This window comes from Marmota flaviventris, chromosome X, assembly GCF_047511675.1.
Source record: "Marmota flaviventris isolate mMarFla1 chromosome X, mMarFla1.hap1, whole genome shotgun sequence".
Classification (NCBI taxonomy): domain Eukaryota; kingdom Metazoa; phylum Chordata; class Mammalia; order Rodentia; family Sciuridae; genus Marmota; species Marmota flaviventris.
The window spans coordinates 112,906,844-112,927,582 of NC_092518.1; the positions used below are offsets into that span (position 1 = coordinate 112,906,844).

Sequence of the window (20,739 nt, forward strand, 5' to 3'; positions counted from 1 at the left end):
TAATATAAACTCAGAAAATCTAAATTAAAACTAACAACTGTGGTCCATTTAGAATTTCTAGGTGTTTTTCATCAGTGGAAGGGGAAAGCTTCTATTTATCAGATATAGGAATCTTTTAGACTGGAACAAGGTCTTATTCATCTCTCACTTTCTGCTGGAAATTAACATATTCATCTGCCTTTCCATCTAACATCACCCAAGACAGAGTGGGTATAAAAAAATGTTGGCCAAATAAACATATAAGCATGTTATTTGCTTCCAACCCTCTACTGCTGAGAATACTTCAAACTAGTTGCATAACTAGGCTAAATATTATCCTGATGGGTTTTTTAAAAATTGATTAGCAAAGTTTTTATTTCTTAGATGTGACCATTTGTTCATTATCATGTATTAACCGTATGAAATTTTTAGAGTCTTAAAGAATATAGGTAGAAATTTAAAAGATTTTTCATGTGCCAAGAGAAGAAGTTCCAGTTCTCTTTATAAACATCAGACAGAACTTTTCCAAACCTCATTCTGTGTAACCAAATACTTTCAAGTGGTAACCAAACATTCCAAAGTGCCTAAGTTGTCCAAGTTTCATAGCAGAAAACAGCTGGGGACATGATGGTAGAATGACCAGAGTTTTACACCATGTTCATATTCCCTTTAGCACATATCAAATTCCACATCCATATGACAGGTGTGTCCTGCTACCCTATTTTTCTCTCAAAGAGCACCTGGAGCCTGCCTGGTAAACAGATAAAGAGCTTCACCATAAACCTCTATAGGTAGGGTGATTATATTTTCTGATTTTACAATAAAGAAACAATGATTTGACATCTGCACTTGTAGTTTTAGGGTCAACAGGACAGAACATGTGGCATAGAGGCTATTTTCAAAAATCTAGAAAATGTGATTTTCCATACATAAAGGAAAGACAAAGAAATATACAAGAGGAAAGTAACTTTATAAAATAAACAACCTGATATGAAAGAATACAGCATAAACAATGACAAAATACATGAGAAAACAATGGAAACACATTTAGCAGAAAAAACATTGATTTCTGTGACAAAAAGAGTCTGACAAATATATAATTAAAAAAATAGAAAAATGGGCAAAAGATATCACAGATGAATTATAAAAGAAACACAAAAGACTAGTAAACACTTGAAAAACATGCTTAAATTTACTATTCATCAGAGAGATGCAAATGAAGCAATAAGTAGCAGTCATTTCTAACCTGTCACATTGGCAAAAATTCAAGGATTCATATTACTTTCTACCAGCAAGAAGACAGGGAATGATCAGGGTTGGGAGTGTGACTTGGTGAGAGGCCTTTGTGTAGGTCATCATGGTATTAGTAGTCATCAAAATGTACTAATCAGTCCCTTAACCCTTCAACCCTGCAATCTTACTTTTTGGATTCTATCTAGAGTCATACCAGTTCACAAGTACAAAGAATCATGCTCACTGAAGTCCCCAGTAGTAAATTTCTCAATGTCTGACATGGCCTACTAGTCAGTCATTAAAAAGAGGAAGACCAGTAGAGTAAAGGAAGGGGACTGGGGGAAAAGAGGGAAAGGAGGAGCACTGGGGAATTAAATGGAGCAAATTATGTTATATTCATGTAGGAATACATTTCAGTGAACCCCACTATTATGCATAACTATAATGCACCAATGAAAACGTAGAAAATAAAGAATCCAGAATTTCAAAATAAAGTTAAAAAAAGAGAAAGATACAGTCAGGTTACAAGTTATCTTTGTGGGGAAATTACTGAAAAGATCACAGGCATCTTCTGGGGAGACATAAATGATCTGTACCTTGTTTCAGATGCTGATTATGTGAGTATGCTGTTTATGAGGATTCACTTGTGTATGCTTATGATTTGTGTATTTTTATATATTTCAATTAAGAACACTTAAAAACAAAACAAACAATGGAAATAGATTTGAGAGACCCCATCCTTTAATGGAAAGAGGACTGTATTGGGAAGGAGTTCTGAGTTCCCCTTCCTTTTTGCCCAAATTAGCATGTTACCTTGGGCAAATCACTTGGGCTGAATCACAGTCAACTTACCTATAAATGTGGAGATAATTATATTCTGCTCAAAAATAGATAACTGGGCTAGATGATTTTAATGTCTTTTTCATTTCTACATTTTATAGCTCTTTAAGCCCTAATAGTCCATTAAGATTCTTCTATCTATCCCCCTTTCTCCATCCCTACTCCCACATACTGATTCAGACTCATATTTCGCTTGCCTGGGCCATTTCCAAAGTCTTGTCTCTCCAATTTTTGGTTTTGCCCCTTTACAAGTAAACACTTAGATTAGAGTATCTTCTGAAAGGACAGCTTAGATCATATCACTGCCTTCCTCAGAAACTTAAAAAAGCACTGAGGCATAGTACAATGTGCATAGGACTTGTCATCTAAAAACCTGAATTTAAAGAACTTACTGCTCAGTTAATCTTCAGTGAGCTATACTATAATATACTATACTATAATATAGTATAGTTACTATACTATATTATTTAGAAAATAATAACAAGAAAAATATCCATGTTTATACAGATTCAATTTTCCAAAATATTTTTGATCAGCAGTTGATTGAATATGAGATTGTATAACTGAGGATACAGAGGGTTGACTGTACGAATAGAACCTTCTTCATAGATTTATGGTAAACAGACTTTTACCTATTGGTGTGTCAAGTCCTAAACCACACCTAATGTCATCATCTAGGGACCCAGGAAGAAGGGAACTACTTGACTCACTCCAATCAAGGAAGAAAACACTTCTGAACAGTCTGAGCTGTAACACAAAGCTTTCCAATCAACTGACTGGCTGTTTGACTGGATGACAAAGAGTGAATGACATCTTCCTCTCTATAAGCTATGCTACAGAGAGTGGCACCCTATAGCAAAGGATGACAGTCTTAATTGATGGCAAGCCCCAGCCTCAAAGATCTGTAGTCCTCTGTGCACACACCTAATGTGTAAAAGCCGCTTAACAGAGACCTGGCACAAAATCAAGAGAAGCTAAAATCTTGTGGTTACCCTGCTGAGATAATTTAGGATGCATTAGTCAATGTTTCTCAGACTGTTCATCCTAGATCAGGGTAATTACGGAGGGGAATAAAAAAAGGTCAGATTAGAAAATAGCTTGGAGCAGAACCACTATATTTGTATGAGATGATATTTAAATCAGCATCTGAAAACAGTAATGCAGTTATGACTTGTTGCATGCTCAGACTTTATGCCAAATTCTGATACAAACTCACTCTTAGCATGAGTCTTAGCAAGAAAGCCTGGTCCCTATGGATGGTCACACAAGTCTCTTAAAATCTCTCTTAAGGCCATTGTGGTGGGGAAGTCCATCACATTACAAGACTAACATGATGTACAGGAACTGATTTGGGGGAAAGAAGGCACATTCTCAATTTGATCTCTCCTCTTTCCAATGAACAGAACCAAGCATCTTCAAAAATTTTACCTCTTATCCTCCAAGCTTCCTTGATTGACCAGAGGAAGGCAGATGGCTTCTTTAAGCTCACCTTAATCTGATGTAAATTTCCATGAAAATGCCTCTGTTCTTCAATCCAACTTGTACTTGCACTCTACCTGGCACAGTGCCCAGCACATAATAGCCACTCAATAAATATTTGCTCTTATTTACTGAATATTCACTGTAAGTAGTCACTCTTTCATAGCACTCAGCATAATTGCAAATAATTAATTATTTGTGTAATTATTTGCTTATTGACTCTCTTTCTCATTAGACTGTGTCACTAGAACAGGGTCAGTGTCTGTCTCATTCATAGCTTATTGTGGTAGCTTAAAGCCTACCACAATGCCTCACATTTATTAAGAGTAAATAAATATTAATTGAGCAAAAGAATATCATGCACTTAGCACTATTTATTCATTCTCTCACTGAATACTGAAATAGCCCCATATACTGGGTCGTGTTATCTCTATTTTATTAGTAAGGAAACTAAGGCTGTAAGGACCGCAATAACTCATCTAAGGTCAATGCCAGGATTCTGAATATATATTAACAACTGTTACTCTGTTAACTCTGCCTCCCTCTTTTAAATCCTTTTCTACTACTTATTAATTGTAGCCTGGAAAAGCTTCCTGTTTTCTAAGCCTTGGTTTTCTTTAACTGTTTAAGCAAAGGAGAGAATGGTATCTATATTATAGATTTGTTGTGAAGTTTGCTTGAGTTCATATATGTAAAACACTCAGTCATAGTGGTTGGCATACAATCAATATTTAATAAAAGCTACTGCTACTGTTACTGTTGCTATTGAATCAAATATGAAGAAGAAAGTGACTGCAATGTGGGAATGCCACCTGCTGAACCCAGTCCCCCTCAAAATTAGTACACTTACTTTGTGTACTCTCATCATCCCTCACCACATTTCATAGAACAGCTTGCATGTGAAAGTTGATTTTACTTAAAAATCAAATGAAGAATATGCAAAATATTTTGAAATTCATTCTATTACACAAGAAAATGCTGAATGTGGTTCAATGTGAAGTACTCTAACCTACATAGAATGAATTTAATAGCTCACATTATTGATGAAATTGAAAATTGGAAAAAAAAAATCCAAGACAGTCCCCTTGCTCATGACACAAGGATTTTCATCATCATGGATTTTTCTTTCAACAGATAATAAATGGATAACAGGAAATAGAGCAAAGAAAGAAAAAAATGCAAATAAAGTGGTCTCTTTGTTCTGTGTTGAGATAAATAGAGAGGTCAACATTTACACAACCACTTAATTGCCATCTTTTGGTCCACTGCATCATTCTCTCTTCTGTCACTTCAGTTCTTAACAGAAAACTCAAAACATACCCTGTTATAGAATACTATACAGCAGTTAAAATTCTGAACAACAGTGCACGAGGTAGATCTTGTTATCCTAGGCATACACTAGGTGTACTGGTTCTCAAGGCTGGCTGCATATTGGAATCTGCTAGGGTGCTCTTAAAACCACTGACACCTGCACCCCCCACCTCCATTCCTATTTAATTGATTTTCAGCATTAATTTTGGAGCTACCCTACCTGGGTTTCCATCTCACCTCCTAAACTTACTATTGGGCTAAATTACTGAACTTCTATGTGATCCAGTTTCCTTATCTGTAAAGTGTGGATAACAATTATATTTACCTCATAGGGTTGTGAGGGAAATCAAATAAGTTAACACATTTGAAAAACAACAGTGTCTAGCCCACAGTAAGCATTCCATAAATATTAGATATTACAATTGGTAGTAAAAATCACATTTTTACTGTTATACTTTGGAGGAGAAATGAAAACTTGTAGAATTTGCAATCAGATGTGTATGACCATGCTGAAAAGGCAACAGAGGTATTCCATGTTTGAAATTCATAAAAATCTCTTCACTATGAGGTGTGTCTCGAGACTACAGTAGATAACATAAGATTCATTCCATCTGGAATTTGTCTCAATTTTATTATATTTTTAACTTTCATTCACTTATTTTTATTGGTTCTTTTTAGTTATACATGGCAGTATTTTTAACAAAAAAATTTTAACACATATACTAGCACAACCAATTTATTTGTCCTAACAATAATGAAATATCATTGCCAGTTTCCCCTTGTCTAAAAATATCCTAAGGATAGGACTTTGAAAAATCAAAAGTCATATTAATCTTAAAAGAAACAGCAATTTTGAGGGTTGTGGGGGTTCTTGCCTCACTTGTCATCATTCCATGGAGAAGAGGAAACTTGCATTCAGCTTGTGAGGTGGGACAGAGAGCACTATGAAAAATTCTCTGGGCTTTGACTCCAACCACATTTGCTCTTTGTCATTGGAGAGAAATGACTTTTCAGATTGGTAAGATTAGAATGAATAGCCCTTCATGTGCTCTTTCATGTCCTAACCTATGTATTCTGGCTCTCAGGTCTGAATGCCCTAGAGCTAAGATGACTCTCTTTCTCTTATAAAGCAAGCAGGCTCATCTAGCTCTGAATTTCTAGCTTCTACTAAAGTGTGACACAGGCCATCACTCTATGACAGTGGCAGGGTAAATGGTGTGCTCTTCAGACTTAATCTTCCCCATGGATGGGATCAAGGTACAGATTTGGAGCTGGCCTTAGGTTCCAAGTCATATTCTTCAAACCTGTTTTATGACTAATAAGGATGATATCATATTTTGTTCCTCATGGGTTTTTGTATTTTTTTCTCAGCTTCATTTATAACTGGAAGGAGAAAATTCGTAATGATTACTTCAGGCTTTCGACCCTAACAAGCAGCAGCAATAACCATAAAAGTATTACCTGATAGTTTTGAAAATGCTCTCCCTATTAAATGTACATGGACATTGAGGTTTAGAAATGACTTCCGTGATTTACCCAAGGTCAAAAGACTAATAAGTGGCAAATCCAGTACTAAAACCAGTCTTGAGTATACTTTTTACTACAGTCTTGAGTATGCTCCTTTCTCTTATCAAGGCCAACAAGGCCCTTACAAGCCCTGAGGACAAGAATGAATTCCCTTAACTTTATTAAGCTAACAGAGAAAAACAACCTCTCAAATCAAAGGGTCCTCTTACTCTAAAATTGAGTTTTCCCATTCGAGTCTCTCCAACAATCAAGAAATTGAAAGAGATCTTCTAGATAAAATTACACAACCAAGTTTAAATCACAGGCAGAACATAATTATAAAAGTTTTCCTATTTGGATGGAGTGGCCCTAAATGTGGGCTGGGATGGGAGGCACCAACTCTCCCCTACCAAGTAAGCAGGGATCACCTAGAATTTCTTCTGTGATTTGCTCAGCTGCCTGAGTTCAGCTCTATAGAAGCAATTCCCTCACAGGTATTTCCCAATCTCAAACTCCTTTCCTTTTTGAAGCTCAATGGGCTTCCTTCTGTGTAGCAGCCAAAACAGATATGGAGCCTTCTATACCACTGGGTTAAATTACTACAAAATCATGTAATATTATTAGCATGGGGGGAAGTAAACACTTGTAGGTTATAGATAAATAACCTACAGTTATTTTTCCAGTAAAAATGAATCAATTATATGCCATGGTCTTAACCAGTTTGAAATTATTATATAGGTCTGGGAATAACTAATTTCCACTCTGCCATGGATTAGCCACATGATTTAGACAAGTTTCTTTCCTGGGTCTCAGTTTCTTTGTGTGTAAAAGGATGGAGTTAGACAAAGTTGTGTCCAATTCTAAAATATATGAGTTAACCGCTGCCAAAAGTCTCTATATTACCAACATATAACCTCTGCCAAAAGTCTCTATGTTACCAACATTTAACCTCTGCCAAAAGTCTCTATATTACCAACATGACTTTAAACGTTATGTCTGTTAAAAGAACTCCTAAAGACTTTAATACAATGAAGTCACAAAATCATTCCAAAACTATCCCAACAATTGGGGCAACTTAAGAGAGATGTATTTGCATTTTCCCACTCTGCCTCTTTCCTGCCACTCTCAGTTTCCCCTCCAGATAGTCCTTGAAGATGAAAAATTTCACACTGAGTTTCTATCAGACCAAAGAAAGAAAAAAGTCTGCTTACTTTTTTGGTCCTCTAGTTATCAAGATAATGGTTTTATTTCTTGAAACTGTAATCAGATAAAAATGTCCAAGAGACTAAAGAAACTGAGTAGGGCTATTAGTCTACTCTTTTTCTTATCTTAATTCCATCTGAAGGAACAATAGGCTCTTCTTGCCTTTGGCAATATAATAATTCAGCTGACATGCTAGAAATACCACACATCAAGATATAAAATGGTGGCATTTTCTCCCTTTAAAAACAATCAATGCTTTCATTTGTGAACTTCAAAGTACATATGAAATAAAAGTCTCAGCCCTGTGAGTCTGAGGTAAATCAAAGAGCTTTAAGAGTCATAGAAAAGTTTCCTGGTTCATTACCCTTCTTCTAGATAAGAAAGGAAACAAAAATACTCCCAGGCAGATGAGTACTCATCTCATTTTATAGTTGTCTTCGAAGTGAGCTTAAACAACTTTCCTGGTGATCCATTCCAATATAGTTCTTCCTTATGTCTAACCAAAGCTATTCTTACTGCCGTTGTGCAGGCCAACTTCCCCTTATTAATCTAGCCTTGACATTGTAGGAACTGTCACTGTCTTTATATTATCAAGTCTTGTTGTGCCTTCAAGAAATTCTAAAGGAAATATTGAGCACGGTGTTAGAAGGCCTATGATAAAGATTAGACCTTTATCTGAAGGTCCTTAACATAGCATTTCCGGTGATGCTAGTCCACCTTGGTCAATGTTACTCATCCTCTATGGCTATTAGTACTTCATCTGAAAAATGCAATGAACATGAATATAAGAGAAAAGAATCACCATGCCAATGGAAATTATTGAATCTAAGAGTCTTTCTGGAGATCTTAAACTCTTGAAATTCAATCATTATTGCAAATACAAAATGGTTAATTATCTCTTTTCATACTGACCTCTCCTTTATTGACAATACAACTTAGTATTGGACATCAGGAATTTAAGTGCAAACATCTTGCAACGTAGGCCTACAGAAACAAGACAATGGAAGTTGAACTAAATCCACATCTGGGTATTTACTTGGGTACCAAAAGCATTCCTAGCACTCCTCCCAGAAAGATGACATTTTCTTTGAATACTGGTGTATCAGCTGTTGCTTAAAACAACCCATTCAATTTTAGTCACCATCCAGTTGGACTTGTTGACTCAAGATTCTTGCACTTTCATGGTTTGCATCTCTGTTTCTGCAAAGCCAGGTGGCTCTCAAACGAAGAGGCAATTGGCATCTTTGGGAAAGGAACCTGGCATTGTGATATTACATGGGTTTAACAATCTTCTATTCTTTTGCCATAGACTGCCACATAAATAAGTGAATTCACTTCCATTTTAGGCAATTTGTACATCTGTGACATTGCCAAGGAAATGTTTCCATTGATAAAACTTGAAATTTGAGAACAAACATATTCTGAATAATTCTGAGCTTACCTTAAGATAAAAGCCACAAGGCATCCAGATTCTTAAAGTAAGAGTCTGAAGTCAGATATGGTAGTTATATTTAATGCTGATTACTGATCTTCAAAGACACTTGAGGAAGAATACCCAAACTTCCTTATCAGTTACCCTTTGGCATTTAGGAAATTTTACCTGGTAATGAGGCAAGGATTTCATTAGGGCCAGGCGTTATTTTTACAATATTTGCTTTGTGGCTGTTCTCAGGGTGTAAAGTCAAAAATGTCTGAGTTTGAACTTTTGGGACAAGTGAGCCTATCAGTTGATCAACAACAGAAACCAAGTGCTCAGTTTTATGCACAGCTCCACCCTGGGAGTGATAAGAAAATCATAGAGACTATAAGGACAAAGGGAAATTATTTAAATAAACATGTAATAAACTAACAAATATTTTCTGAGTATCTATTGTTTCCAAAATACTTTATCCCTGTTAAAAGACATGAATTAGGGGGCCCTTTCCAAAAATTGTCTGATGACTGAGTTAAAAGTGTAAGATATGCATAAACCAATATGAATAAACAATAGTTCAAAGTGGTCCATAAGTGGTATCAAGTGATTCATATGAATATAATCACCAAGGGATTTCAGAGGTACAAGAGAACACTTCTAATTAGGATGATCCAGAAGCCTTCTTGGAAAAAGTAGGACAGTACAAGGTACTGTCAGTCAAACAAGATTTTGATGGGTGAAATAAAAGGGAGAACATGCGAGAAAAGAGAATGAATGCTGTGAGCAAGGAACTGAGGTAGGTAAGCACAGTGACTCTGGAGAAAGGTAGATGATTAGCTTGGCTAAAATAGATTTGTTTTGGGGAGTAGCAGAAAAGAAAACTAAAAAGAAGGAACTATGGCATCTCAGAGTTCGAAGGGATTCCTAGAAACTATCACACCGAAGCTATGCTGATCTTGTTCTAACCTATTTATTTCTAAAAAACCAGTTTTCACTAGTCTGCCACTGGTGTTTAACATACACTTTATTAATGGGTCTACACCTAATATCAACAGACAGAGGAACTGTGTCATAGTACCTAGAAACAGTTTTTAGACTTGCAGACCTGGCTAAAGCACTCACTAGATGTTTAACCTTGGGTAAGTTTACTTAACCTTCATTTCTTCATCTATAAATATGTATAATAAAACATTCAAAGTGGAGGGAGTAAAAAAGAAAGAATGATTGTATATCCTCTTCTGAGAAGTGTCTGTTCAGGTCCTTGGCCCATTTATTGATTGGGTTATTTGGGGTTTCTGTGTTTTGTTTCATGCTTAGCTTTTTGAGTTCTTTATATACCCTAGAGATTAGTGCTCTATCTGATGTGTGAGGGCTAAAGATTTGCTTCCAAGATGTAGGCTCTCTATTCACCTCACAGATTGGTTCTTTTGCTGAGAAGAAACTTATTAGTTTGAATCCATTCCATTTATTGATATTGGTTTTAATTTTTGTGCTATAGGAGTCTTATTAAGGAAGTTGGGGCCTAATCCCACATGATGAAGATCAGGGCCTACTTTTTCTTCTATTAGATACAGAGTCTCTGGTTTAATTCCTCAGTCCTTGATACACTTTGAGTTTTGTGCATGGTGAGAGATAGAGGTTTAATTTCATTTTGTTGCATATGGATTTCCAGTTTTCCCAGAACCGTTCATTGAAGAGGCTATCTTTTCTCCAATGCATGTTTTTGGCACCTTTGTCTAATATAAGATAATTGTAATTATGTGTTGTCCTCTATTCTGTGCCACTGGTCTACCAGTCTGTTTTGGTGCCAATACCATGCTGTTTTTGTTACTATTGCTCTGTGGTATAGTTTAAAGTCTAATAGTGATGCCACCTGCTTCACTTTTCCTGCTAAGGATTGCTTTAGCTATTCTGGGTTTCCAGGCAGAATGGTAGCTATTAACGCATACAAACAACAATTAAGTATAGGCGAGGATGTGGGGAAAAAGGTACATTCATACATTGCTGGTGGGACTGCAAATTGGTGCAGCCAATATGGAAAGCAATATGGAGATTTCTTGGAAAACTGGGAATGGAACCACCACTTGACCCAGCTGTCCCTCTCCTCGGTCTATACCCAAAGTACTTAAAAACAGCATATTACAGGGACACAACCACATCAATGTTTATAGCAGCACAATTCACAATAGCTAAACTGTGGAACCAACCTAGACGCCCTTCAGTAAATGAATAGATTAAAAAAATGTGGCATATATACACAATGGAATATTACTCAGCAATAAAAGAGAATAAAATCATGGCATTTGCAGGTAAATGGATGGAGTTGGAAAAGATAATGCTAAATGAAGTTAGCCAATCCCAAAAAACCAAATGCCGAATATTTTCTCTGATATAAGGAGACTGATTTATAGTGGGGTAGGGAATGGGAGCATGAGAGGATTAGATGAACTCTAGATAGGGCATAGGTGTGAGAGGGAAAGGGAGGGGCCAGCAGGTTAGTAAGGATGGTAGAATGTGATGGACATCATTATCCAAAGTACATGTATGAAGACACAAATTGGTGTGAAAATACTTTATATACAAACAGAGATATGAAAAACCGTGCTGTATATGTGTAATAAAAAAAAGAATTGTAATGCATTCTGCTATCATTTATTTTTAAAAAATCGATTAAAAATTTAAAAAAAATAAAAAGAAAGAATGAATGAAGAAGACAAAAAAGGAAGAAGAACCTGTATAATATATTGTCCAAGAAGGTTAAAGTAGAGAGAATTCAAGGAAGGGGAGATAGCAGTATCAAATGAAAAAGGGGTGAAGGTGTTTGAGAATTGCCAAAAGATCACTGACTTTGACAATGTGGAGGTGTCTTAGCCCATTTTATGTTGCAATAACAAAATCCCTGAGACTGGGTACTTCATAAGGAAAATAATTTTACTGGGTTCATGACTCTGGTATATGGAAAGTCCAAAGAGCATGGCACCTCTATCTGTCTGCATCACAACATGACAAAGAAATGCAAAGCAAATAAGTCACATGCAGAATGGGCATGTGTACAAACAAGGAAGCTGTAATAATCACAAAACCACCGCAGTCTAGTACAATTTAGCATAGAGGTAAAAGGCCTATATTCCTTTGGAAAACTGTAATAGAGTATTAAAGTATAGGGGCCAGGCTTGCTGTTTTATAACAAGCTGCTCTCCTGGGAACAATTCAATCCTGCAAAACCCAACCCACTTAGAGAAACCAGCATTAATCCATTCATGACCTAATTACCTTCGTCTAGGCCTCATCTCTTAAAGGTTTAATCACCTCAACATAGCAATACTGGGGACCCACACTGCCAACACATAAACCTTTGAGGGACAAACCATATCCTAATCATACCAGAAGTCAATAGTGACCTTTAAGAAGTCAGTTTTAGTACAAAAGGAAAGCAGCAACTTGTGGGAAAAGGGCAACACAGGAGAGATGGGGAAAGAAGGACAAAAGGCTTTGTAGTGAGCATCTGAAACTACAATTCATTTGCAGCTTCACTTCATTTGTAGTGAAGGAGAGGGAATGGGAAAATTTTGACTTGATATGGTTAGAGGTTCAAGTGATGCAATGGCTGTACATGTATCTCAGTTTAGAGCTGCAATGGCTTCTAACTCCTATAAACACTTCCAACTCTACTTTTCCTCTTTGCCATGATTAGGAAATGGTGAAGGAAGAGAGAAGTTCCTATTCACAAAGCATCTTCCTTCTTCCCTTTGTCTAACACTGCAGAGGAAGAATATGATAGTATAAAGCCATTTCCCATTTACAATTTCACAAGATTGCCAGTTGAACAATTACAACAAACTCCGTGTATATTAAAACCTCATTAATTTGGACTACACGCATTTGGAATTTGTAGTAATTTAACCTGGGCTGGAGTTACCTTTGTACCATTTACAAAGAAAGGGTTAACTAAGTAAATAGTGTGAACAAGATTTTAAGGGAGATAATTTAGCCTGCCAGGGGCTTATTTCACCTATTTTAAACAACAGACTGTTTTTTAAAGAACTTCAGTATATTCACTATTTGAATGCAAATTGATTCTACTAATTATAGATCAGTGTAATCTGCTGTTAAAAAACCTATATCTGCAATAGTTAACTTTGCTCTTACCAAGTATGCTCATTAGAAACAAATTGACAATTCTTTAAAGTTAATTCATAATTTAGATTAATGCATACCCCTTTTCCCTACCCCCATGAATTAACTATAATTTAGGGGGTTTTACCCTGAATTAGCACATCATTTATGAATACAGTGGAAAAATTAATAAGTGATCAGAAAGACTTGAAGCAGCCAAAATAGGTGTTTTAAAGTTGATGTACTAAAGCACATGCACTCTATCCATGACAGGTTCTACTGACAGCTGATTTAGCTCTTGCTTAACATACTAATATAACACATCAACTGGGAAATCTGGGTGGGTGTTTTTAAGTTCATAACTAATTTGAAGAAGGAAAAGGGCTGCTATATGAAGGGACACTGAAAGCAATAATAAGTGACAGCAAACTGCAGAAAGGAAATAGGACTTATATAAAATGTAGCTATAGTAATCACAAAACCACCACAGTCTAGCACAATTTAGCATAGAGGTAAAAGGCCTATATTCCTTTGGAAAACTGTAATAGAGTATTAAAGTATAGTGCAATAACTAATGGCTGCAATTATGCCCCTAAATGATCAAATAAATTTAAATTATGTTGAATCTATGCCTTAAAAAGCAGATAAGTTTACACATGCGCGCATACATGCACACGTACATGCACACACTCTCATACACACAATTCGTACCTGTAATGACTAACCTAAAAAATGTGAAACATGTTGATGTTTCAAAAGAGAGGTTCATAATATTATCATATAATGATTATGATAGCAAAATAATAGCAATATTTATTAAGTAGTTACTCTGTACAGATAGCAAGCTAAGTACTTTACCCTACAAGATTTCAAATAATTCTAATAATACAAAAAGGTAGGTTTTATTATCACTTCTACTTTACAGTTGAAGAAGTGAAATTCAGAGAGGTTAAGCAACTGACTGCAGGCCACAGAGAAAGACAGAGCCAGGGTTATAACAGGCCAGTTCCTTGGTTGTCCATTATGCCTTTCCACACTCCAGAAAATACAGCTCCGTTCTTGAGGGCACCATACAGTTAATATTTTACTGCATTTTTATTTTCCAAATTCAATCTTAACAAATGTATTGATTTATAAGCAGAAATATGTATAATCTAAGAAACAGATATAATATTATATTTATAAACATGCTTCATTGCTCAAGATAAAAGTGAAGGCAATAGTTAAAAAAACAAAACAAAAAACCGTATTGAACACATCTATTATATTAGGTCCATTCCAAAATCTCAGATCAGTCTTTGTGCACTGGGAACTCTATTTGCAAATGAATAACCAAGCAACAAAAAGAAGAAATGTAAAAATATCAAGTAACCAGTCAATGTCTGGTTCTCCTATTGTTTCTCATTCCTTTTGGGGAAATTTAAGATGAAAATAGGCCAATGGGACTTGAAGGATGGAGGAAAGATTAAGGGGAGACTAAAAATTCAGTTGGCTATTATAGAGGATTTAGGAAAATCTGTTTGCCAGCTGTTCTAAAAGAATTGTAAGGACATAAAAGACATATGGGCATGGTATGTATTGGGAGGAAGAGAGGCGGAGGTGTGGTGATACAAATATATGCAGCTAACTGTGTTAGAAGTTAAGTGAGATAGCCTGCCACATGTACATACAAAGACAAATGTACAGTGAAACAGGCACTCCTGTAATTCCTTCTACCTAAACCAATGATCTTTATTCATCTCCTCTTATCTCAAGTCTACCCATTCTTCAAGGATCAGCTAAAAATGTCACTTCTGCCCTGAAGCATTCTATAATCCCTAAAGCTAAATCAAATTCTCCCTAATTTCTGCTCCCATAGGTTTTAATCCCCTTAAGCACATTGATACAGCACTACTGATGATACTCTCATTGTTAGAGTTATTCATAACTGCTCTCCCCTCCCATCTATTCCCTCATGAGGGGAGTGGTTCTTCCTCATTTCTGAAGCTCCTCCAAGTTCTGGCACAATCCCTACCACATACTAGGCTCTAGGAAAATGTTGATTCAATAGCACTGACTTAAGACAGTGCATTATCACCTAGCTTACCTGAAGGAGTATTTGTTCTCTTTCTTTTCTTGCTTGATTCCCCTCCATTCTCAATGAGGCCTTCTGTGACCAGAGGGCCACTGGCACTACCAAACTGCAGGGGCTCGTTGTTGTTGGCAGGGTCAAAGGGCAGCTGGTTCAATCCTAAAGAAGAAAAAGAAAGCCAAAGTCCAGACTCCATTAAGGACTGGGATCATCTCCAGATTTTATTCTATGAGCCAGTAGTGACCTTTTAGGTCTCAAGATCCTAGGAGTTAAGAGTGAATTCCTCAGATAGATGCCCTGTGGAATTTTTATAGATCTTATTGACAAGTACATAATTAAAATATAGGATAGCAGCTCTGTTACTTGTTAGATCCCTCCTGTTTCTGTGAGAACCTAATATTTCTGTCCACGAGCTAGCAAATATTTTCTATTTCCTCCCTTAAAAAGTAGCATCAGCCAGGCATGGTGACACATGAATATAGTCCAGCTACTAGGGAAACTGAGGAAGGAGAATCACTCAAGTCCAGGAGTTCAAGGCCAGCCTGGGCATAATCAGACTCTGTCTCAAATAGAAAAAAAGATAGGCCCTTCTTTAAATGTACCTATAGCTGGACCAGCTCTTCCTTTGATAAAGCTTGGCTTTGTATTTTTTGGATTATCTCCTGACATTTTTTCATTATTTCATTACAAGTTTTGTTGAAGTGATACAGAAATAATTATTATAATGTCCTGATGTCAAAGTCACTGCTGATGATATCATGGAGGTTTCTTAAAAAGTAAACCATAAATCCATGGCAATGGCAATATGAGAAAAGAAAACAAAAAGACATTGTCACAGAGGGGTTACTCAGTCACTGTATTGATATGAAGTTATGACCCAGGTTTGGGGGGTTTTAATCTCATTTTCTTCAAATGCTATCAGAAGCATTGTCAATTTACTAGCTACTGCTATGCCATATAAGATGACAAAAGGCATTTTCTACTCTCTAACCCTTATATGCTTCAGTCAGGGGTGATCAGAGATACTTTCTTAATCCTCTGGCAGCAGCACCTAGAGTTACAAGTGTTTCAATTAAAACTTCTTGAAATATGGAATCAAAAGATTTGTTAAATACCAAAGTAAAGACATCTCTTCTTAGCCTTTTATCCACTAGTTCTCTAATCCTATCAAAAGGGGAATCAGGTTAGCCTGATAGAGTTCATTCTTCAATTTCCATTTTTTCTATGGCCTATAGCTTTACACTTCTTCAGATAAAGTTGCAAAATATCAATAAAAAGCTTGGAATCCAGACAGCTACAGGTCAATAAAATTTCAATAAAATGAATACAAGTTTTAACAAAATGAATTCCCATTATTGTTTATAATAAAGACTGTCCCCTTGTTAATGTTTTCAGCCTACATAGAAAGTACTATTTCTTTAGCAATCAGATTCCACTTGAAACACCTCCATTAAATGGCCTTTGGGATTTGTCAAACATCTTTCCTTTACATCATGTGAGTAACTAAGTGAAAGGATAAAACTTGCTTCTATATCTTAAGTCAACTATTCAGTACATCATATCCATGTCCTATTAAAATATCTAGCATGGCTGGGTGTGGTGGCACACACCTGTAATCCTAGTGGCTCAGGAGACTGAGGCAGGAGGATCACAAGTTCAAAGCCAGCCTCAGCAACTTAGTGAGGACCTAAGTAACTTAGCAAGACCCTCTCTCAAAATAAAAAATAAAAGGGCAAGGGTGTGGTTCAGTGGTTAAGTGGCTCTGGGTTCAATCGGTGAATCACCCCCCAAAAGAAAATCTCTACTATGACTAGAACTATAAAAATATGTATATTAGAAAATATTGAAGTCACAACCAAGATTATTTTCAAAATCTACATTTTATATCATTTAAAAATGAAGATTTTTCTTGCACCTGAGTAGTCCAAAGTCAAATATGATAAGTATATTATTCCAAAACTTTCCTTGGCATTTCTTTTTGCAGTATCATACTGATCAAAATAAGTTCTATGGAAAACAGAATGGTATAGTGGAAAGAGTGTGCTAGATTGGGGTTCAAATCATGGTTACCCTTCCTACTAGATAGCTTTCGGCAATTCATGTAGTCTCAAACCTAGTTTTCTAATATAAAATGGGGAGACATAAGACTACACAAGGTTATTGCAAAGATTAACAAACATAGTTATGATAATTATATAATTCTAAATGAATTAAAATAAATTAAATGAATTAAAATAAACGATAAGCTTATAGGTTCTTCTAAGGAGAAGCTCTCTCCCTTCACCTCACTCCTCCCACAACTATATTCCTTATGCCTAGCACCATATCCAACATATAGTAAATGTTGAATTAATTAATTAATCCTCAATAAGTGGGAGTAGGTGACACATCATATTAACCCATGTAATTAGAGTAAAGACTTGGCAGCTGATCATCAAGAATTAATGCCACAACTGAAAATTTCTGATGCTGATTATAGCAACATTACTTAAAACAGATTTTCAATGCATCTCTCTCATTTGAGTACTATACAGCAAAATTGGGGAAATCCTGATTAAAAGGAATGCTCAAGGATCAGGAGGTTCTGATTAATGTTTTTTAATCATAAAAGTCTTTCTTATTTTGTCTTGCATTTGATAATTCACAGAATAATATATCAGTCCCCTTCCATGTCCTATTAAGTAGATGACTGAGGATCTTACAGAGTTTCAGAGCAGTACCTAAGTCATAGGACTTGGTAAAAGTATTAAATGAGATCATATATGAGATCATATAGGTAGAATATTCTATACCACATCTGGCACACAGTATATGTTCAATAAACACATAAATGTATATTTTTTATAAATGTATATTTTAATCGTGTCTGGGGTGTGGCCCTGATCTCCAATTCCTGCTTTCACCCAGACTGCCACTGCTTCCATTTTCCTTTGGGATGAACAGATGAATCGTCCAGGGTGGGCCTGGGTGCTGAAGCTAAATGGACATGGTAGGCTCAATAAATATTAACTGCTACTGTTATAATACTGAATTTCCATTTTAAATCTCTCACATTGTTGATATATAATGTAAAGAGATAAATCTGAATTTTCCCTGATCCAAGGATATTGCCTGATTTTCCCACTGAACTTTTTCATTGCTATTTGTATCTTTTTGAAAAAGTTTAAGGAGTCCAGGAAAAAAAAAATCTGGTGAACTAAATTGTTCTTACCCTTTATTTTGTCCCAGATGATATCTTGGGGTATTTGGGTATTTTATTCCTCATGTTAATTTACAGATCCTTTTGACACTGAATAAGACTGAGATTCCAAGTACATTCTGTGTCTTCTTCACCTCATATATAATCCAGATATGTGAAAATCCTGATAATTTGGTATAATATTTTAGGCCTTATTTTTTCTAGGGAAAGATCTCATATCAAGAAGAAAGAGACATCTCACTCAGTAACCTGATTCACTGAAAACAAATCCACATTTTATATTATCCAGAACCCAATATAGTATCTAAAGATTTATAGTTCAAGAGCAAAGGCTATAGAAATAGCCAAATCCTATGATACCAGAAAATCCTAGCTACTTTTATTGTATTGTTTCATTCTCCCCCCTAAGACAACAACCTACTTACAGGATCTTTCTGTACTGTATATATGTGATGCATGCTAAATGTTATTTAAAATAAGATAGCTCCATTAAAATTATTTAGATCCTAAAAAGAAAACTACCACTTTAATTCCAAGAATTCTTGCTGGAAAAATTTCAATGATGACATAAACATAAAAGTATTACCAATTACCATACTGTAATTCTCACCCAAATGATATAGTTTAATCTTTAATCTCTTATGGAAGCAATTCCTGGCATTTTCTACTAGAAATGATGAAATGGAAAGTATTATTAGGAAGAACTTTTGAGGTCATCTAGTTCATGCTCAGCAATACAGAAATCTTGTCTACCTGATTCCTGAGAGGCTTGGGGCACTTTTTTGCCTGGGGTCCATTCCTTGCTAGGCTCCTAGGCATTCAGCTGGCTTTCCTTTTAAAAACTACTACCCACATGATTTGGGGGATTCCTTTTATTTCCCCCAAACTGCTTATAATCCCTAGAATGAGTACATGAGATATTTAACTTTTTAAGCATTCTACTGATAGTGGCTGCAAGAAAAACAAATGAAGAAGTGAAAGACACCTAACAGAATAAAGTCAGAAAATTTCTAGTCTTAAAGCATTTCTCATAGTCCTTGCCCTTTTATTCTTTTTTTTTTTTAATATTCTTTTTTAGTTCTCGGCAGACACAATATCTTTGTTTGTATGTGGTGCTGAAGATCGAACCCGGGCCGCACGCATGCCAGGCGAGCGCACTACCGCTTGAGCCACATCCCTAGCCCCAGCCCTTTTATTCTTAAGGATAAACTTAATAAAACTTGTAGCTTATTCAGTTTTCCCCCTACATCTCATCTTCTTATCCTCCAAGTTTACAAAATTTACAGGTTATTCACAATAAAGTCCAAATTGATAAAATAAAAACAAATAGATCAAAAAATATTAGTGTCATAGATTTCTGCTATTTCTGTACCTTACAGTTACAACCAAACAAATCTATATGGTAATATATTCTTGTCTAAAACCAATGTGACTACTATAGACAACTGAACAGCTGTTATTTCATGTCATGTCAAAATACAAATTATGTGCTGGGTGTATGGTGCACGCCTGTAATCACAAGAGCTCTAGGAGGATTGCGAGTTCAAAGTCAGCCTCAGCAAAAAGCAAAGCACCAAGCAACTCAGCAAGACCCTGTCTCTAAATAAAATACAAAATAGGGCTGGGGATGTGGCTCAGTGGTCAAGTGCCCCTGAGTTCAATCCCTGGTACCCACCCCCCAAATACCTATTATGTGACTTCACAGCACACAGAATGCCTCTTTAGAAAGTATGCATACCAGGGAAGTGTAGTGGAAGGATTCTTGGAGAATGACATTTCTCATCCAATGTAAGTGGGGAAGTTAAACACCTCAGAAAGAAATCAAGGAGTTCACACGCAATGATGTCTACCATACAAATGCAAATGATTCGTGGGCTTTGAGGAAAGCACTGAATAATTTTCTTGATTCTTGTGAAAGAAGATCAATGATCTTTTTATGCCCAGTGGCTGTAATAGTTACTGTCACAATTCACTCTACTGAGCTTTCCACTATCAGGTCAAATTAATACCAACCTTCAAGATACAATCTAACACTTTTAATGACTGCCTCAGGTTATAGGACCAAAATGTAACCCCATGGATCCATGTCATTTCTTATTTGCAGCTGTGGCCCATAGAATATATAACCTTAGGAAAAAGAAACACAACTCCATTCTGGATTAGTTCCCATTAAAAGAAAATGGTTAAAGTCCTGAGAAATCTGATAAATTAAATCAAAGGTAGCAATGTCCACATAGAAATTCATGTTAAAAAATAAACGTTTTTGGTAATTTGAATATTCTAGTTAGTTTGTCTTTATAACAAGTATCTGCAACTTCAATCTTATTTTCCAAGTGAATTTAGTTTAAAATAAGATATGGGATTCATGGTGGTGGTGATCTCCAAATT

At 35.9% G+C, this 20,739-nt stretch overlaps 1 protein-coding gene across 5 annotated transcripts in view; it reads right to left on the minus strand.

Annotated features, from left to right (window-relative positions):
* The window catches only part of Enox2 (ecto-NOX disulfide-thiol exchanger 2), a 288,838-nt gene that overhangs the window by 151,162 nt on the left and 116,937 nt on the right, over positions 1–20,739 (minus strand). For 4 of the 5 annotated variants that reach the window (XM_071606302.1, XM_071606301.1, XM_027940056.2 and 1 more), the window contains one exon: positions 15,168–15,311. The exons of the other annotated variant lie outside the window; for it this stretch is intronic. The gene's annotated coding sequence lies outside the window, so the exon portion shown is untranslated. The remainder of the gene's footprint in view (positions 1–15,167; positions 15,312–20,739) is intronic. 5 annotated transcript variants of the gene reach the window in all.